The sequence below is a fragment of the Emydura macquarii genome, unplaced genomic scaffold (genome assembly GCF_026122565.2).
Source record: "Emydura macquarii macquarii isolate MOO-44397 ecotype Brisbane River unplaced genomic scaffold, CSIRO-AGI_Emac_v2 contig_1451, whole genome shotgun sequence".
In the NCBI taxonomy this organism is placed as follows: domain Eukaryota; kingdom Metazoa; phylum Chordata; order Testudines; family Chelidae; genus Emydura; species Emydura macquarii.
This window is the reverse complement of record NW_027131588.1, coordinates 20,900,442-20,914,780: the sequence shown is the minus strand read 5'-3', so window position 1 is coordinate 20,914,780 and position 14,339 is coordinate 20,900,442. Positions and strand designations below refer to the sequence as shown.

Sequence of the window (14,339 nt, the reverse complement as noted above, 5' to 3'; positions counted from 1 at the left end):
CCAGGGACCCAGACCCGCAGAGCCCGCCTGGCCCCTGGCCGGGGAAAGCACCCCAGACCCTGCGCTCTGCAGCCTGCCAGCAGATTTTGCTGTGGCCCATTGCCTGGCCCGGTGCCCGGCGCTGCGCACCTGGTGCCGGGCTCCCCGGGGCTCGGCCAGGGACTGCTTTCCCCGCTCCCAGCACAAAGGCCGGCCGCAGGGGCTGCGTGCTTTCCTCCCACGCCCAGCCCTTCCTTGCGCGCCGCGCAGCGCAGCGCCTGCCCGGGGCGTGTCCCATCCCCCCCCCCTCGCCGCGGCGCGCAGGGGCTGGGCCGGCTTTGCGGCTGGCTGGTGCCGCTTGGATCCTCCCCTCCGGCTCTCCCCGGCCTCTTGCGAGCAGCCCAGCCCAGCCCTCCTCGCCGTGCGCCAGCCCGGCCGCAGCAGGCAGGCAGGCAGGCAGGGACCGGACCGCGCTCTGGGGGCGCCGGGGGTGCAGCCCGCCCTGCAGAGAGCCGGGCGCCGCAGCCGGAGCGATCCAGCACGGTCATTGCCAAGGTAGGAGCCCTGCTTCCGCGCACCTGCTTGGGTCTGGCCGGGACCCGCCCTGCAGTGCCCGAGCCGCCGCTCGGCTGCAGCCGGGGGCGTCCGTCATTGCCCCGGCGACAGGCAAATCTTTGGAGCCGCCTGGGAAGCTGAGCTGGGAGGGGGAAATCTGGGCTCGCCGCACTTTCCCTTCCCAGTGCCGGGCGAGCCCTTCCCAGCAGCCAGCCCTGCCGCATGCAGCGAGCGGGGAGGGGGGGAACCGGTTGCAGGAAGGAAGAAACCCCCCCCCGGCTTTGCTGTTCCTGGGTTCAGGGAGGTTGGAATGGTGGGTTCCTGGGGCTCCCCTCCGGGGGAAGCGGCCGAGGCTGGCGTTGGAAATGATGTGTCTTGGCTGTGAAGCCCTGAGTGCAAAACCGGCCTGTGCTCTGTGCGGCCTGGGAGAAGAGACCCCCCCATCCCCTGACATCTCTGCGGTCTGCTTTCAGCCCAGGCCCTGGTGAACTGGGGGTACTCCTGTGTTGGGTCTTTGCTGCCCCTCAGAAGAGGGGACTGACCGGGGGGGGGGATTTTGCCTAATGTCACTATTCCTGCCTCCTGTTTGCCACTTGCTAATCCCTGTGCAAAGCCGGAGTCCTGGTACTTTGCTGTTGTTGCAAGTCAGAGCGCGGTGACGGGCAAGGCCGGACGGAGGCTGAATCCGAAAGACCTGGGCAGCCAGCAGCTCTGGGGGTCTTGTGGATCCCCCCCCCCCAGGGTCATTCCTTGTGTGGGGCTGCCCAACCTTTACGCCGCCGAGGGCCTGGGCCAGCGGGTTAATGGAGAGCTGCATTTGCGGGACGTGTGTGAAGGTGCAAGCGTGTGCGCGTGCACACACACTCGGGACACCTAGACACAGTTTTGCTCTTCACACACACTATACACGTGCACACAGAACAGGAGCAGACGAGTCTCTGGTGGATGCAGGGACCGGGTGAGCGGCGGAGGCACAACCCCCCCCCCACCGCCCGCACAGCCTGTGTTCTCTGTGCTGCAGTGGCCTGACATGAGCAATAGACTCTGCACATGCCGAATGCTGCAGCGTTTCGCCTCCTGCTAGACTCTGGCCTTCCTTTTTCCTGAGTAAATCTCCCGGAGGCAAATGCCGTCTGCTCTCTGCTCCTGCATGCAGGTTAATGGAGTAGCTGAGCAAGGAGGTGGACAGCCTCTCTTCGCGTCTCTGCTGTGACTCGGACCACGTAGGGTCCAATATTTCTGCACAGAAGGGTCCCAGCAGTGTAGCTGGTCCTTTGCCCCTGGAGGCTGCTGCTTCCGGACCCTGCCCTGCTTTGCTTGGCCATCTGGGTGGGACGCCGACATCAGGCTCTCCAGGATCCTTAGGTGGGTCTCTTGGGAAGCAGAGTTCAAGCTGGTGGGTGGGCGTTACCTGTCCAGGGTGACAGGTCGGCCATTGCTGCTACCCATTCGGCTTCCGGGCGCGTGTTTGTTGGAGTGCCCTTTGCACTCTTCAAGTCCCTTCCCCCAGAGAGCTCCCAGGGATGGATGAAGGTTGCCTACCGGAAGCCCTGGGGAAGGCAGGGCACAGCCAGTGAGCTGCAGGCAGAGCTGTGTGTGCAGAGTCCAGGCACCGCTCGAAGGATGCTTTCGTTTGCGCTGGGGGGCCGAACCGGCCTCAGGCTGCCCCACGACTAGGAGCGTGCGAAGCTGGCTGGGAGCAGCTTCCCCAGCTTGGCCTTGGAGCCCCTCGCGAACGCCGGCCAGTCCAGGCTCCCCAGAGGTTGCCCGTTGGACTGTGCTCGCTGCTGCCGCTTGCAGGAGGGACGTAACTTAGTGGTTCTTTTCAGTCCAGCTCAGACACGGCCCAGCGACGGGCAGACACAGCGTCGAAGGCTGGGAATCTCTCTGGGCGAGGGCGGTCATGCCACCCATCCACCAGTGCAGTGGATGGGTCCCGTGCGACGGCAGCGATTGCTGCCTTGTTACCATCAGTTCCAGGCACCAGGGGGGTGACAGGCAGAGCTGAGTGAGCGCAGCACTGCCAGAACACGGGCAGCGCCCTGTGCGGAGATAAAATCCCTATCTGCAGCCGAGCCACAAACGCGGGCTGCAGATCTAAAGCAGCTCTCCCCAGGTTTGCAGGGCTCCCCACATGGGCATTTTACTTTCTGTAGTCTGTGCAAGGGCATTCCTGCCTGCAGCAGGGCTCAGTGGGCATGAGGGTGATGGAGCTGCAAGGAGGATTTACCAGACACCCAGAGCCACCTGCAGCAGGCCACAGCGGGCAGCTCAATTCACTGCCCTGAGAAGGACAAAGGGTTGAGCTGACCCCGCCAGGATCTGAACCTGTGGATCCAGGGAATCTCTGTATATGATTCCCCCAGGTTTGAACACTAAGCAATCCCCTGTGGCATAACAGCAGAGGCATCAGCGTGCTGGCTGAAGTACCCCGGACTGCAAGGAGATCACTCAGAGCCTGACCTTGCAAAGTGGAGGTGCTGATCTCCGCCACACTGAACAATGGGAGCTGGGGGTGCGCAGCACTGTGCAGGATCAGTCCCTTGGGGCCGGGTAGGATCAGGGGTGCATAGCGGGGCTGGGGTTTCCTATCTGTTCATCTCCCCTGCCTGATGTTTGCTCTTAGAAGATTCCCAGACATCCGTGGGGATGTGCACAGGGGAAGCAGGGCTGTAGCAGTAAGAATAAAACCGCTCCTTCCGCATTTCCTGCGCCTTCCCTCCTGCAAGCCGCTGGGGCAGGAGCGTCCCTCTCGGTCCGTTTTGCCATGCCAGGCTCCTCAGGTGAATTCCAAGTACCTTCGTATCGTGGCCATTACCGGCCCAGCTCCAGTTACCTCGGTGTGACCCCATTGACTTCAATGCAGCTGCAGGAGAGTTCATGGGAGTTTGCCATTGACATCCGTGGATCTGGGTTTTCATCCAGAGCTTTAAACCCCCCTAAGGAAATTAGACCCGCAGCTATGCTCACATTACAGTCACAAAGGCCTAGTCTCCCTCCTCCCCTGCCCCACCCTCCAGGAAAGGCAAACTCTGCCCGGTGACGTAAAGGATCTTTCAGAGCATTGCCGGTTTCTGTGGGCTGGGGCTATGTCCAGGCCAGTCTATGAGTGCTCTGACGTCAGCACCGTCTGGGCGGTATGTGGAGCATGTGTGTGCCACTGACCTACAAATCCTGTGGGAGTACAATAATGATCACAGTAGTCTGCAAGCAGATAGCAGCTGCCTGTTATCCAGGGCGCTCGGTGTGCAACACTCCATCACTCCATCTGCCCTCTGCACTCTGCCAGCATGATGCCCTCCCCTCCCCTGCCCTGCCCTGTGCCAGGACCATGGACTGGTACCTGAAGACAGGCACCTAGGAATGGCCATTCTGCATCAGACCAGCTCTCCACCTCACCCTGCGTCCTGCCTCTTATGCCAGCACCCGCTGCTTCAGAGGAAGGTGCGGGCATCCCCATCGTGAACCATTAGGCAATAACCTGACCCGAGGGGATGTTTCAGCCTGAGCCCAGGCAGTTTGTATTTGGCTTCTGCCCTGAAGCACAAGGGGTTTATATCCATTCTGTTTATATCCGTCCCTGTGTACTGAAACCCTCCTTATCCCTATAAAAGACTCACCCCTTAGGAATCCTGCTTCACTCCTGGACATGGTTGAAAGATGGTGGCAATGAGTTCCACAGACCGATGACACAGTGTTTAAAGGAAGTATTTCTGGGTATCGGTTTGACACAGGTTGCCTTTTAGTTTCGCTGAATGTCTCCTCTTTTGTGTGCTGAGAGAGGGTCAGTCGGAATGGCCCAGTTACTTTCGCTTTCATTATTCTGTGTACCTCCAGCACCTTTAGCACTGAGCAGTCACTTCATTCGTCCCCTCAACACTATGCAGCCCTCCTCTTTTCTGTCTCCCTTGAGATGGAAAATGCTGTGAGAGCCTCCGATCATTTTTGTTGCCTGTCTTTGGATCCCTTTGATTGTCTTTTGAGCTGGGGTGACCATCTCTTGCTCCAGGAGGGGGAGAAGGAATCCTTTGTTTTGTCCTTAGCAGCCTGCCTGGCCCCACAGTGATGCTTTGATGTGACAAAGAAGAGCTGCTTTGGATTTGGAGATGAGCGGAAGGGGACATGTTTTAACCCTGATCAAGGTTATTTGTGGCAGGTTCATTCACCGAATTAAAATGATTGCAAAACAAGCTCCAGCTCCATCCGTCAGTCATTTCAAATTCATTCAGTCCATTAGGACGTGCCAGCAATCAAACCATGTCATCCTGCCTGTCTAAAGAACTGCCGTGGAGCCTGGATAAAAATATCTGGTAAAGCTACAGGCTCCAGTCCATCTGTACGCACAAACCCTCTGCTCCAACTACCTTGGCAATTCCTCAGTCTGCACTGTGGTCCCGGACTGGATCCCACTCCCAAGTTTCCCCGCAGAAGCATAGCAATCAGGTCCATTTCATTTGGGTAACCGGGCTTGTAAGTGTTGTGCTTGTGGGAACTCAGGCCAGATGCAGGTGCAGGGTGAGCGTGGAAAGAACTGTGCCCTGGAGCTCACTAGTCACTGTGGACTCTTAAGATACTGCCCCATCCCCCCTTTAGTTGAGGTGATCTGAAAAACCTGCAGGCTCTGAAGCTGTTTATCAGTCGCTATGCAGAGAGAAGCAATAGTGGAGACCTGGTCAGGAAGGGGGACCCACTTTTCACCATGTGTTCACGTCCCAGGCTGCAGGAATTGGATATTTTTTGACTAACTTTAGCACTAGGACAGAACTAGGAGCAATGGTCTCAAGGTGCAGTGGGGCAGGTCTAGGTTGGACATTAGGAAAGCTTTTTCACTAGGAGGGTGGTGAAGCACTGGAATGCGTTACCTAGGGAGGTGGTGGAATCTCCATCCTTAGAGGTTTTTAAGGCCCGGCTTGACAAAGCCCTGGCTGGGATGGTTTAGTTGGGGTTGGTCCTGCTGTCAGCAGGGGGTGGGACTAGATGACCTCTTGAGGTCCCGTCCAACCCATATCTTCTTGGATTCTATGAATCCTGACCAGCGTTTTATGGCTATCTGTTCAGCTGGGGGGCTTAGAGGTAAGAAGAGTCCAACGTACCAGGAGGGCTGGCCTTGCTGCTAAAGCCCCGTTCTGCTAGGGGGCTAACCCTTCTTCCAGCTGTGCTGCCTGTTTACACGATGAGCGCTCTGGGACATGGACTTTCTCTCGCTGGGGTAGATTCTGCACCGGGTGCAATGAGCTTGGGTGGGGCTTATGGGTGCTGCTGCGGTACCAATGAGTAATTCCGGTCATGGCCAACTCAGCAACTCGTGGGCTGGGAGAGTGCGTCGGAGTCGATGCTGATGGGGGCTGGTAACCGTGGGGCCAGCCAGGAGGCTCTTCACCAGCCAAGGCTGGTTGTGACACGCAATCATCAGGGAATGGTGGTTGGTGAGCAGTCTTTGTGCAATGAACTCCTCTAGCCCGCCTCCTGGTGGAGAAGCATCCGTGTTATGCTGGTGTGTAGCTGCTTCAGTGGTAGGTGCAAAAGGAATGCCTAGACAGAGAGATCAGTCACAGAAAACATTGTCACGGGAGGCGGGGAGTCGTCCGCTTGTGCAGAAGGCCAGGGAGATTTCCATATCCTCCTGCCAGTTGAGGTGGGCTGATACGTGGCCATGGAGCGAGGCGGGAAGCGGGGGAACTGTTCTGCTGTCCCTAGCGGTGTATGAAAAATTCCTAACCAATGGAGGCCCCTCCTGCACCCTGATGCTTTTGTCGGGTTTGAGTTCCGGCGTCTCTTGGAGCCAGAGACCCTTCGTTTTCAAGCAATGCACTCCAGTTGCCTTTGTGCCAGATATACACAACTGTTGCTGGCTTTGCAGTGTCTGACACAACCTCCTTCTCGAGCGAACAGCGCGAGGTGGGGGATGCGAAGCCCTGGGATGCAGAGACGCGATGGGATCTGCGCAGAGCGGTGGGAAATGTGTTGTGAAACTCATTCCTACCTGGCACATTTCAGTCCCCACAGCGGGGAGCCCCCATGTCTTTCAGGGCCACTAGATTCAGACCACACACAAAAATGGGTTGGTGGGGAGGAGCTTCCGATGGGTGGGTTTCCTTGTGTTCCCTGAGCACCGGACATCCTCCAGCCAGGTACGAAGCAGCGCTGCACTCTGGTGACTCAGTGTTTTTGGACAAGGGCTGGGCGTAGGTCACTGCAGTTCACATCTCCAGGACAGGAGGGCGAGCTGGCACTCAGTGAAGTTAAGGGGCAGTTAGTTGCAAGCCAGCCCGTGGAAACTTTCCTCACCTGAGGCCAGGTTCTCAAGAGAGCTTAACTCCCATTTGAGTCTGTAAAAGTGGACGCACTGCATGCTGGGAAATGTAATCTGGGCCACCTTTCCAAAAGGGTCCAGCAACACCCATTGTGACCCTCATGGGCAGCCCCGATGTGCTGAGCTGTTGTGAGACTCTGTCCCCGACAGTGGGTGCTGAGTCCCTTGGGAAGCTCCGGCCAGAGTGGCACTTGCCAATCACTGGTGTAGGAAGTCAGTGAGGTAAATACTTGGCTGGATGGTCTGGGGTCAGTCCTGAAAGACCCATACTGAATGCAGGGTCACGTCCTTGATGAACATCTGTAACATGTACATCTGCAAGTTGAGATGATGCTAAGATTAGTCAAATTTCATGCTTCAGGGTATGAACTGGTCACTGTAGCTGTGGTCAGGAAGGAATTTCACACACCTATCTAAATAACATTTCATAGGCAAATAGACTTACTACTGGGGGTGGTCAACATTAAACATCTGGTCTTGGGTGCAGCTTCAGGCAGGATAGCACAGGAAATGGTCTAACCCAGTATGGCAGCTCCTTTTACTCCCATGACAAGAAGGAAACTGTGGTGGTCATGATATGACAAGATCCTCCTTTACAATAGTTCTGTACTTCCTACCCTGCTCGTGCTAGGGAGTGCAGCCCCACCTGCCACAGTGCCTTTGGCTACACAGGGGCAGGTTAAACAAGCAATGCAGCCTGTGGTCTGTATCTTGGCTGTCTGCTGCCTCTCTGCAGGATATGATGGAGATGTCTGGGAGGCTGGGTGAGCTTGCGGTGTCTGGCACCGAACGGGTTACGTCAGTTCTGCAAATAGAAACAAAGCAGCCAGGTCTGCACAGGGAATTCCCATGCCAACAGCAAAAACTTGCCCAGCTGATTCTCTGCATGGAAGTACCCCTGCAGGCCGTGGGATGATAACAAAGTGTACCATCTCCCCAGCCCTTCACAGCATGAACTAATCATCCCTGCCAGCCGCCCTGCCTGGCGGCGTGCACCCACAGACCGAGAATGGAGTCCAGCAGCTCCTGGCTCACTGACTGTGTGACATGAGTTCCCAGCGTGGGTGTTTGGATCGATAGGACAGAAATGGCTGAGTGTGGAATTTATTGTGCCTCTCCGTCCTAGTGAAGGAGCTCAGATCTGGGCTTACACCTCCCACTACCTTGAAAGATAAGCAGAGGCATCCCAAGGACGAGGATTTTCAGAGGCCATACCTGAATGCTTCTCACTTACCTGGCTGGGAAAAAGTGACAGAGACAATGATAAGGAAGAAAAATGAGCTGAAACTTCCAATCTTTATTACACTGTATCAGTGAACTCACATACAAAGTCCAGGGAGACCAATTAGATAACTTCCAAGGAGGCGTTAGGGGCCACACGTTGCTCTCATTTATGCCTACGCAGCCCCACTGATCTAGGAATCCCTGGGTGTAATTTAGGGCAGGATTAAACTATGGGGGAGCTTCTCACTAGGTTTTATGACAGGAAAAGCAAGGCAGACCAGGCAATGTTATCAGCGAAACTCAAACAGAGGGCCAGCCTTCCCACCCCCCCCCCCCGGGAATGGAATGAGCGGGGTGAATTGCAGAGCAAAGGTGCTGGGATTACCAACACACTGACCGGATTGAATCTCTGGGTCCAGTTCTGCTCATAATCACTGGGTGTGCTCCCTTAAAGCTGTGCGGCAGGGGGAGGGTGGAAGGGAGAATCCAACCCGTTGCTTTTAGACAGACTGGGTGGCTGAAGCAACTGGTGAGGTTATGGGTTATGGAGTCTCTAACCCACTGGCCTGGGCTCAGATCTAGCCTAGCGATGAGCACGTGACTGCGAGTACGTAGCATCAGCCTCTAGTTCCTGGCAGGCAAGCGTCCATTACTCTCTCTCTCGATCACTCACAAAATCAAGGACTGAATGGGCACGGAAACTGGAGCGACCCCTTGTTTCGACAAGTGGCCCTCCTTCCCTTTCCCCTTCTCCTTCAACTCACTGATGCCATTGCCTAGGAAAGTCCTGCTAATGTTTCCCCCTTTGCCAAGGCACAAACTGCAGCCTGCACTCTGAATTCCCAAGTGCTCTCCCAGTCCTCTCTGGAATGAACCCAGTGCTGGGCTTTTCACCACACTCCTAGGCAGGGTACTTCCCGGTCTGACAGATCTCGCAGCTGGGAAATTGTTCCTGTCCTTCATGTTGCACGATGTCCTGTCCCTGCAGCTGGCAGCGGCTTCCAAAGCAGCAGGCCGCACCCAAGTTCTTGGTGAGTTATGTGCTGTGCCGTGCATGGTGCATGTATTATTGAAAGGGAGATGAACACTTCTTATTCAAATTAGTCAGTGGTTCACAGGGCTTTTCCCTGCGCCTGGCTACAAATCCGTTTGCTCAGAGCACAGATTTCCTCACTCAGTGAAACTTTTGGCCCAACCTGCTTAGGACCTGGGGTCCGTCAGGAACTCTTTTAAATACATCCACATGAGTGCTAACCGAGAGTTCTTCTAGGCGATTTTCAGTGACATCACACACCGGGCCAAAGCACATTTCTTCTTGATGCTGCCTTTTATCCATCTCATTAGTGATACAAATCCCTAAAAAATATCCACCCTGGAAACCAGAATGCAAGGCAGTCTAACCAAAGCCAGCCACCTCTTTAATTACATTGGTCAAATATAGCGAATCAGTGTTTATCATACGGCCTTCTCTTGAAACTTCATCAGTCCAGGTCCTGATGTCATTGAGGTGTCATCTAATTTGATTCTAATACTAAACTAGAGATGTAATGAAAGAAGAAGACAAGAGACAAATGCCTTACTCTGGGGCCCTGATCCTGCAAACACTTACCTATGGGCTTTGATTTACACACTAGCTTCAGTGGAGATACTCACCTGTGCAGGGGTTTGCGGGGCAGGGTCATGGTCTTAGCCCTGAAATGCAGCACTCATGATCACTCCATACACTCAGTCTAGGGTGCCCACCTCTGTTGGATGGAAGAAAGGGAAAACCACCATGAAAAATAAAGGACACTGCTTTATTTTAAGGGACATTTTAGGGAAACAGCATTTTCCTTCGCATATCATGTATTTTTCTCTCAAATGTACATTTCTACTGCCCTCAAGCATACAACGCAATTATCATTAGCTTCCATTTAATGTTTAAAATGGTAGTATCAGTTTTAATACATTTCACTTCATCTTTGTTTTTTTGAAATCAGCTCATAAAACTCTTTACATGTGTAACTGAAAGACTCAATATGTGGCAGGTTTCTGCAATCGGTCCCAGTCTGTTTACACAAGGGAAATATTCCATTTGATTCCATTTGAAATAGGAATAGACATTAGAAGTTCCACAAGTTTTAAGAAATTGGGAGAACTAGGATTTGAAGGTAGAACATTAGACCATTTCCTAATACAAGAAGTCTCCTGTAGTATACACACATGCTACAGAATCTCTCAGTGCATAATATTCCTCATACGAACAATCCATAGCCAGCCTTTTGTCAAGTTTCAACCCTTCGATAATGCTTAAGATTTCCTGAAAAGTCAGCATTTTTTCCAGAGAAAGTAGCTGAGTCAGATTAAGGTTGTTTTGTTCACTGAAATCTAAATGTGGAGTCAGGTATTTGAGAGCTATTGTACACCACTGAATGAAATCCCTTTACGTTTTTTCTGCATTGCAATGATGTGGTTTCAGATAAAAGTTACATTTATGACTAAAGAATCTGGTCATTAATTCTTTGTTGTCACTTACTCTTTAATGAATGCAGTATGTCACAAACTTCAGCGCATACAAGATCAGTTTGTTCTAAGTTTAAACCTGTATTGTAAAAAAAACTTCTAGCACACTGTGAAAGCAATATAAGTAGTATTCAGTGTTGAAAGTCTCTCTCCATTATCCCTATCTTTGTCATCCTTAAAGAACTTAACAATTGCAGGTGGGCAGCCCTCATCTAATGTACAGAAATAACTTCTAATAGCTGGAAAACATGTTAAGATCATTTCGACTGCAGGGTGCGTGTTGGGGGGATGTGCCTCAACTTTTCCATCTATTCAAGGTTAACAAAATGAAATATCTCCTGTAACTCTGAAACTCTTTTGGCAGATGAGGAAAGTGATTTGAAAACTTTTATTATTTGACCTTCAAGATCAAATGTTGACTTATCTATAGCGTACTTTGCTAAGTTCTGCAGTATATGAGCTGGGCAATTAGCTGGAAGCAAATAGTCATTCGAATTTTTCATGAATTTGTACACTGAATGGTGTCTTCCAAAGTTAACATTAGCATCATCAGCTGTAAATGATGATCCATTGTCAAAGTTCAAAGCATTTGACTGTAGTATGCTTTTTACATTTTCAAATAGTCCTAATGTAGTTTCATTGCTGTCTTGAAAATCAAGTAGACAATGGACTGGTCCCCTTTCAACTATGTAGTAAAGAGCAACGATTAGAAACGTTTTGATATTCCCATGGTTTGAGGCATCAGTGGCCACAGAGAAAAATATGTCCTTTTCAGCCAAGCCTTTAATTGTTTTCTCAGTTGAAAGGAGCTAATATATTGTTGGCAACACACACAGACTTTGTCCTTCCAAGATGTATCATTTTAGCTATGGGTGAATCTTGGGGAAAAACACTATTTAATTTGCTGTCGCAATCAAGTGATTCATGTAACTATGGATAATACTGTGGTATGTTTTTGTTGCTTCTGCAGCGGCGATCTTGTCATTTTCTATATTTTCACATTTATTAACAGCTAAAAAAGTTTCAAGAGTTTTCTTCTTAGAAGCTCTGCTAGAATTATGTTGTATGACCTGCTCTGTGTGCAATGCTGTCTTCCATCTGACAGCCCACCACGAACAATTGAGAGACTTTTTCTGCGCTTTCTGGCAATTATTTCCATCTTTACTGATCCATGCAAAATAATTTCTCCACTCATTCCAGAAAGTGTAAAGTCTCTTCTTTTTTTTTAGGGGCGCATCTAGACTTGTTGGTGGAATGTTACCATCACAGTCGCTGTCACGGTCACGATCCATGTAGGGATGGAACTTGATCAACTGAAAATACAGACCTAATTGCCTTGATAATTTAATAATTGCCAGTTTGGGTGTATAATTTATTTAGGCAAAGATTTTCAGTCACTGGTGCCTGAGGCAGGCTCTTAAATCCTTCGTTAGGTGCCTACATAAGGAGCCTACTTTTAAAAAAATGGTAGGCTGCTGCCATTGAAGTCAGTGGGATCTGTTCCATGCCTAGCATGTTTGAAATCAGGCACCTAATTTAAGTGCGTAAATTGGCTTTAGGAGCCTGGTTTTGGGCCCCTGTTGTTGCCAGTCTTGGCCCATGTGACACATGAACAGGATGCTCTATGTGAGACAGGACAGAAATCTTGATGCAGGCAGGCAAACTCGCACTCAAGTCCCACTTGGAGTACAGGTTTGGGATCAAAGTCCTTGTTTCCATTTTGCCATGTTCTTTATAATTGTTTCAATGGGAGAACTGTCCAAGGTCACACGCACTTGCTACGTCTTTTCAGATTGCCATAGTTTATCTTAGAGGAGAGACAATTGCCACACACAACCTCAGGCAGTGATGAAGTTATTTGTATCGAGGTCCTTTTAACCTTTTCTCTGAACCTTCTGCTGTGCCAAGCGGGTTCCCAAATCCCAAGGCCTCACTCTGACTCCTTTGCTCTGCGAACAGCCAGGCTTCCATTTCCGCCCTTCCAGATCTGCCCATGTCATTGTCCTGGCTGAATGGGTCTACCTCTTGCCAGTGTCCAACTGTGACTTGACTGCCGGCCATCAAGCGTGTATTAATCACCGTACTCATCAGCTGAAGCCTTCAGCCTGTTCAGGGGTCTGACGCCAATAGGAATCTCCTCCTAGACAGTCACAAAAACATTCAAATTCACGGGCACGTGAGCAGTGTAGGACCATTCTTGCAGTTCTTACCCAGACAGAACTCCCACTGATTCCCACGGGGCCTTGTCTGAATGAGACCTCTAATGTGAAGCTAACTCTCTCTGTATTGTCTCTGGTCCCTTGAAGAACTTACCTTGGGGCTAATCAAATAATTATGTTTTTGATTTGGGGGCTGAACTGAAAAGACTGGGGGGAAAATCCTTTTGGGCTGAAAAATATCTAAAATGAAATGAAAAACCCCCCAAAAACCTGTTTGGTTTGGTTTGGTTTTTTGCTCTTTTTTTTCCAGGGTGTTTTCCAATCTGAAACAAACATTTTTGTTTTTTGTTTCATTTTGTTTTCTGGTGTTTTTCTGCCCTTTTTGATTTGTTTGAAAAATAAATATAGCTACATTTGAAAACAAATGTTTCAAGGTGAAAAGTCACAATGTTTTGTTTTGAAATGATCGAAATGAACCATTTGGACTTTTTTGAAAAAAAAAAAAAAAATGTTTCAATTCCTTTTTGGCTGAAGCTATTTGCCAAATTCAACCAACATTTGTGAATAGTTTTGGTGCATCCAAACTACATTTTTCGGTCAAAAGTTCCAGAGGGGTAGCCGTGTTAGTCTGTATACAGCAAAAACAACGAGAGTCCCGTAGCACCTTAAAGACTAACAAATTTCTGTGGGCATAAGCTTTCGTGGGCTGCAACCCACTTTGTCAGATGCATGAAGTGGAAACCATAGATAGGAGGTATATTATACGTCCAAGGGTGAGAAACATAACAATGGGGAGGGCAAGTGCTAACAAAGTCAGTTCAGTTAGGGTAGATGAGGCCTATTCACAACCGTTGACTAGAAGGTGAGAATGTGTGAACAGTGACAATTACTTCTTGTAATGAGAGAACCATTCCAAGTCCCTATTCAGATCCAGTCTGGTCGGGTGGTCGGTAATATATCCCTACTGCTATGCTCTGATTATTTCAGCGTGGAATTTCTCTCCATGGAGATTCTGTGGTACAGTTTGATTCATTTAAGATTTTTACTATATCTGACCCTAAGCTTTCTTTCACATATCATGCCACTCCCCCACCAGCGCAACCTGCTCTGTCATTGCTATATATTTTGTACCCTGGTATTACCATGTTCCATTGATTATCATCCTTCCACCAAGTTTCTGCGATTCCTATTATATCAATAAGCTCCCCCCTCTCCAACCCCCCCACCTCCCAAAACAATAAAAGAGAGCGCTGCAGGAGTAAAAACAGAATGCAGGCTGAAGTCGAGCATCAGAGTGGGGGCCATCCAGTTCATTGCACTGAATGCAACACATAGGATTACCTGCCCTATGGGCGGGTGGTGTATGTGTTCATTCTGTGCAAGGAGCTCCCAGCCCTCAGAGACCACATGCAGGCGTTGGAGACCAATGGCTGAACTGGAGGAACTAAGGGAGACAGAGATACACACGGATGAGACTTTTCACGACACAGTAGAACAGTCTCACCCCTGGTCTGACAGCCTCTGTACTGTTGAGGACAGGAGCAGAGTATCCTGGGAGACTTGGTTCCTCCGAGAGGATATAGCTATCCCCCGCGGACTACAGCTGG

General features: G+C 50.9%; 1 protein-coding gene across 1 annotated transcript in view; it reads left to right on the top strand.

Annotated features, from left to right (window-relative positions):
* Positions 1-429: 429 nt before the first annotated feature.
* CORO2A (coronin 2A) overlaps positions 430-14,339 on the top strand; it is a 47,330-nt gene continuing 33,420 nt past the window's right edge. Inside the window, exon 1 of the mRNA XM_067553457.1 lies at positions 430-534. The gene's annotated coding sequence lies outside the window, so the exon portion shown is untranslated. The remainder of the gene's footprint in view (positions 535-14,339) is intronic.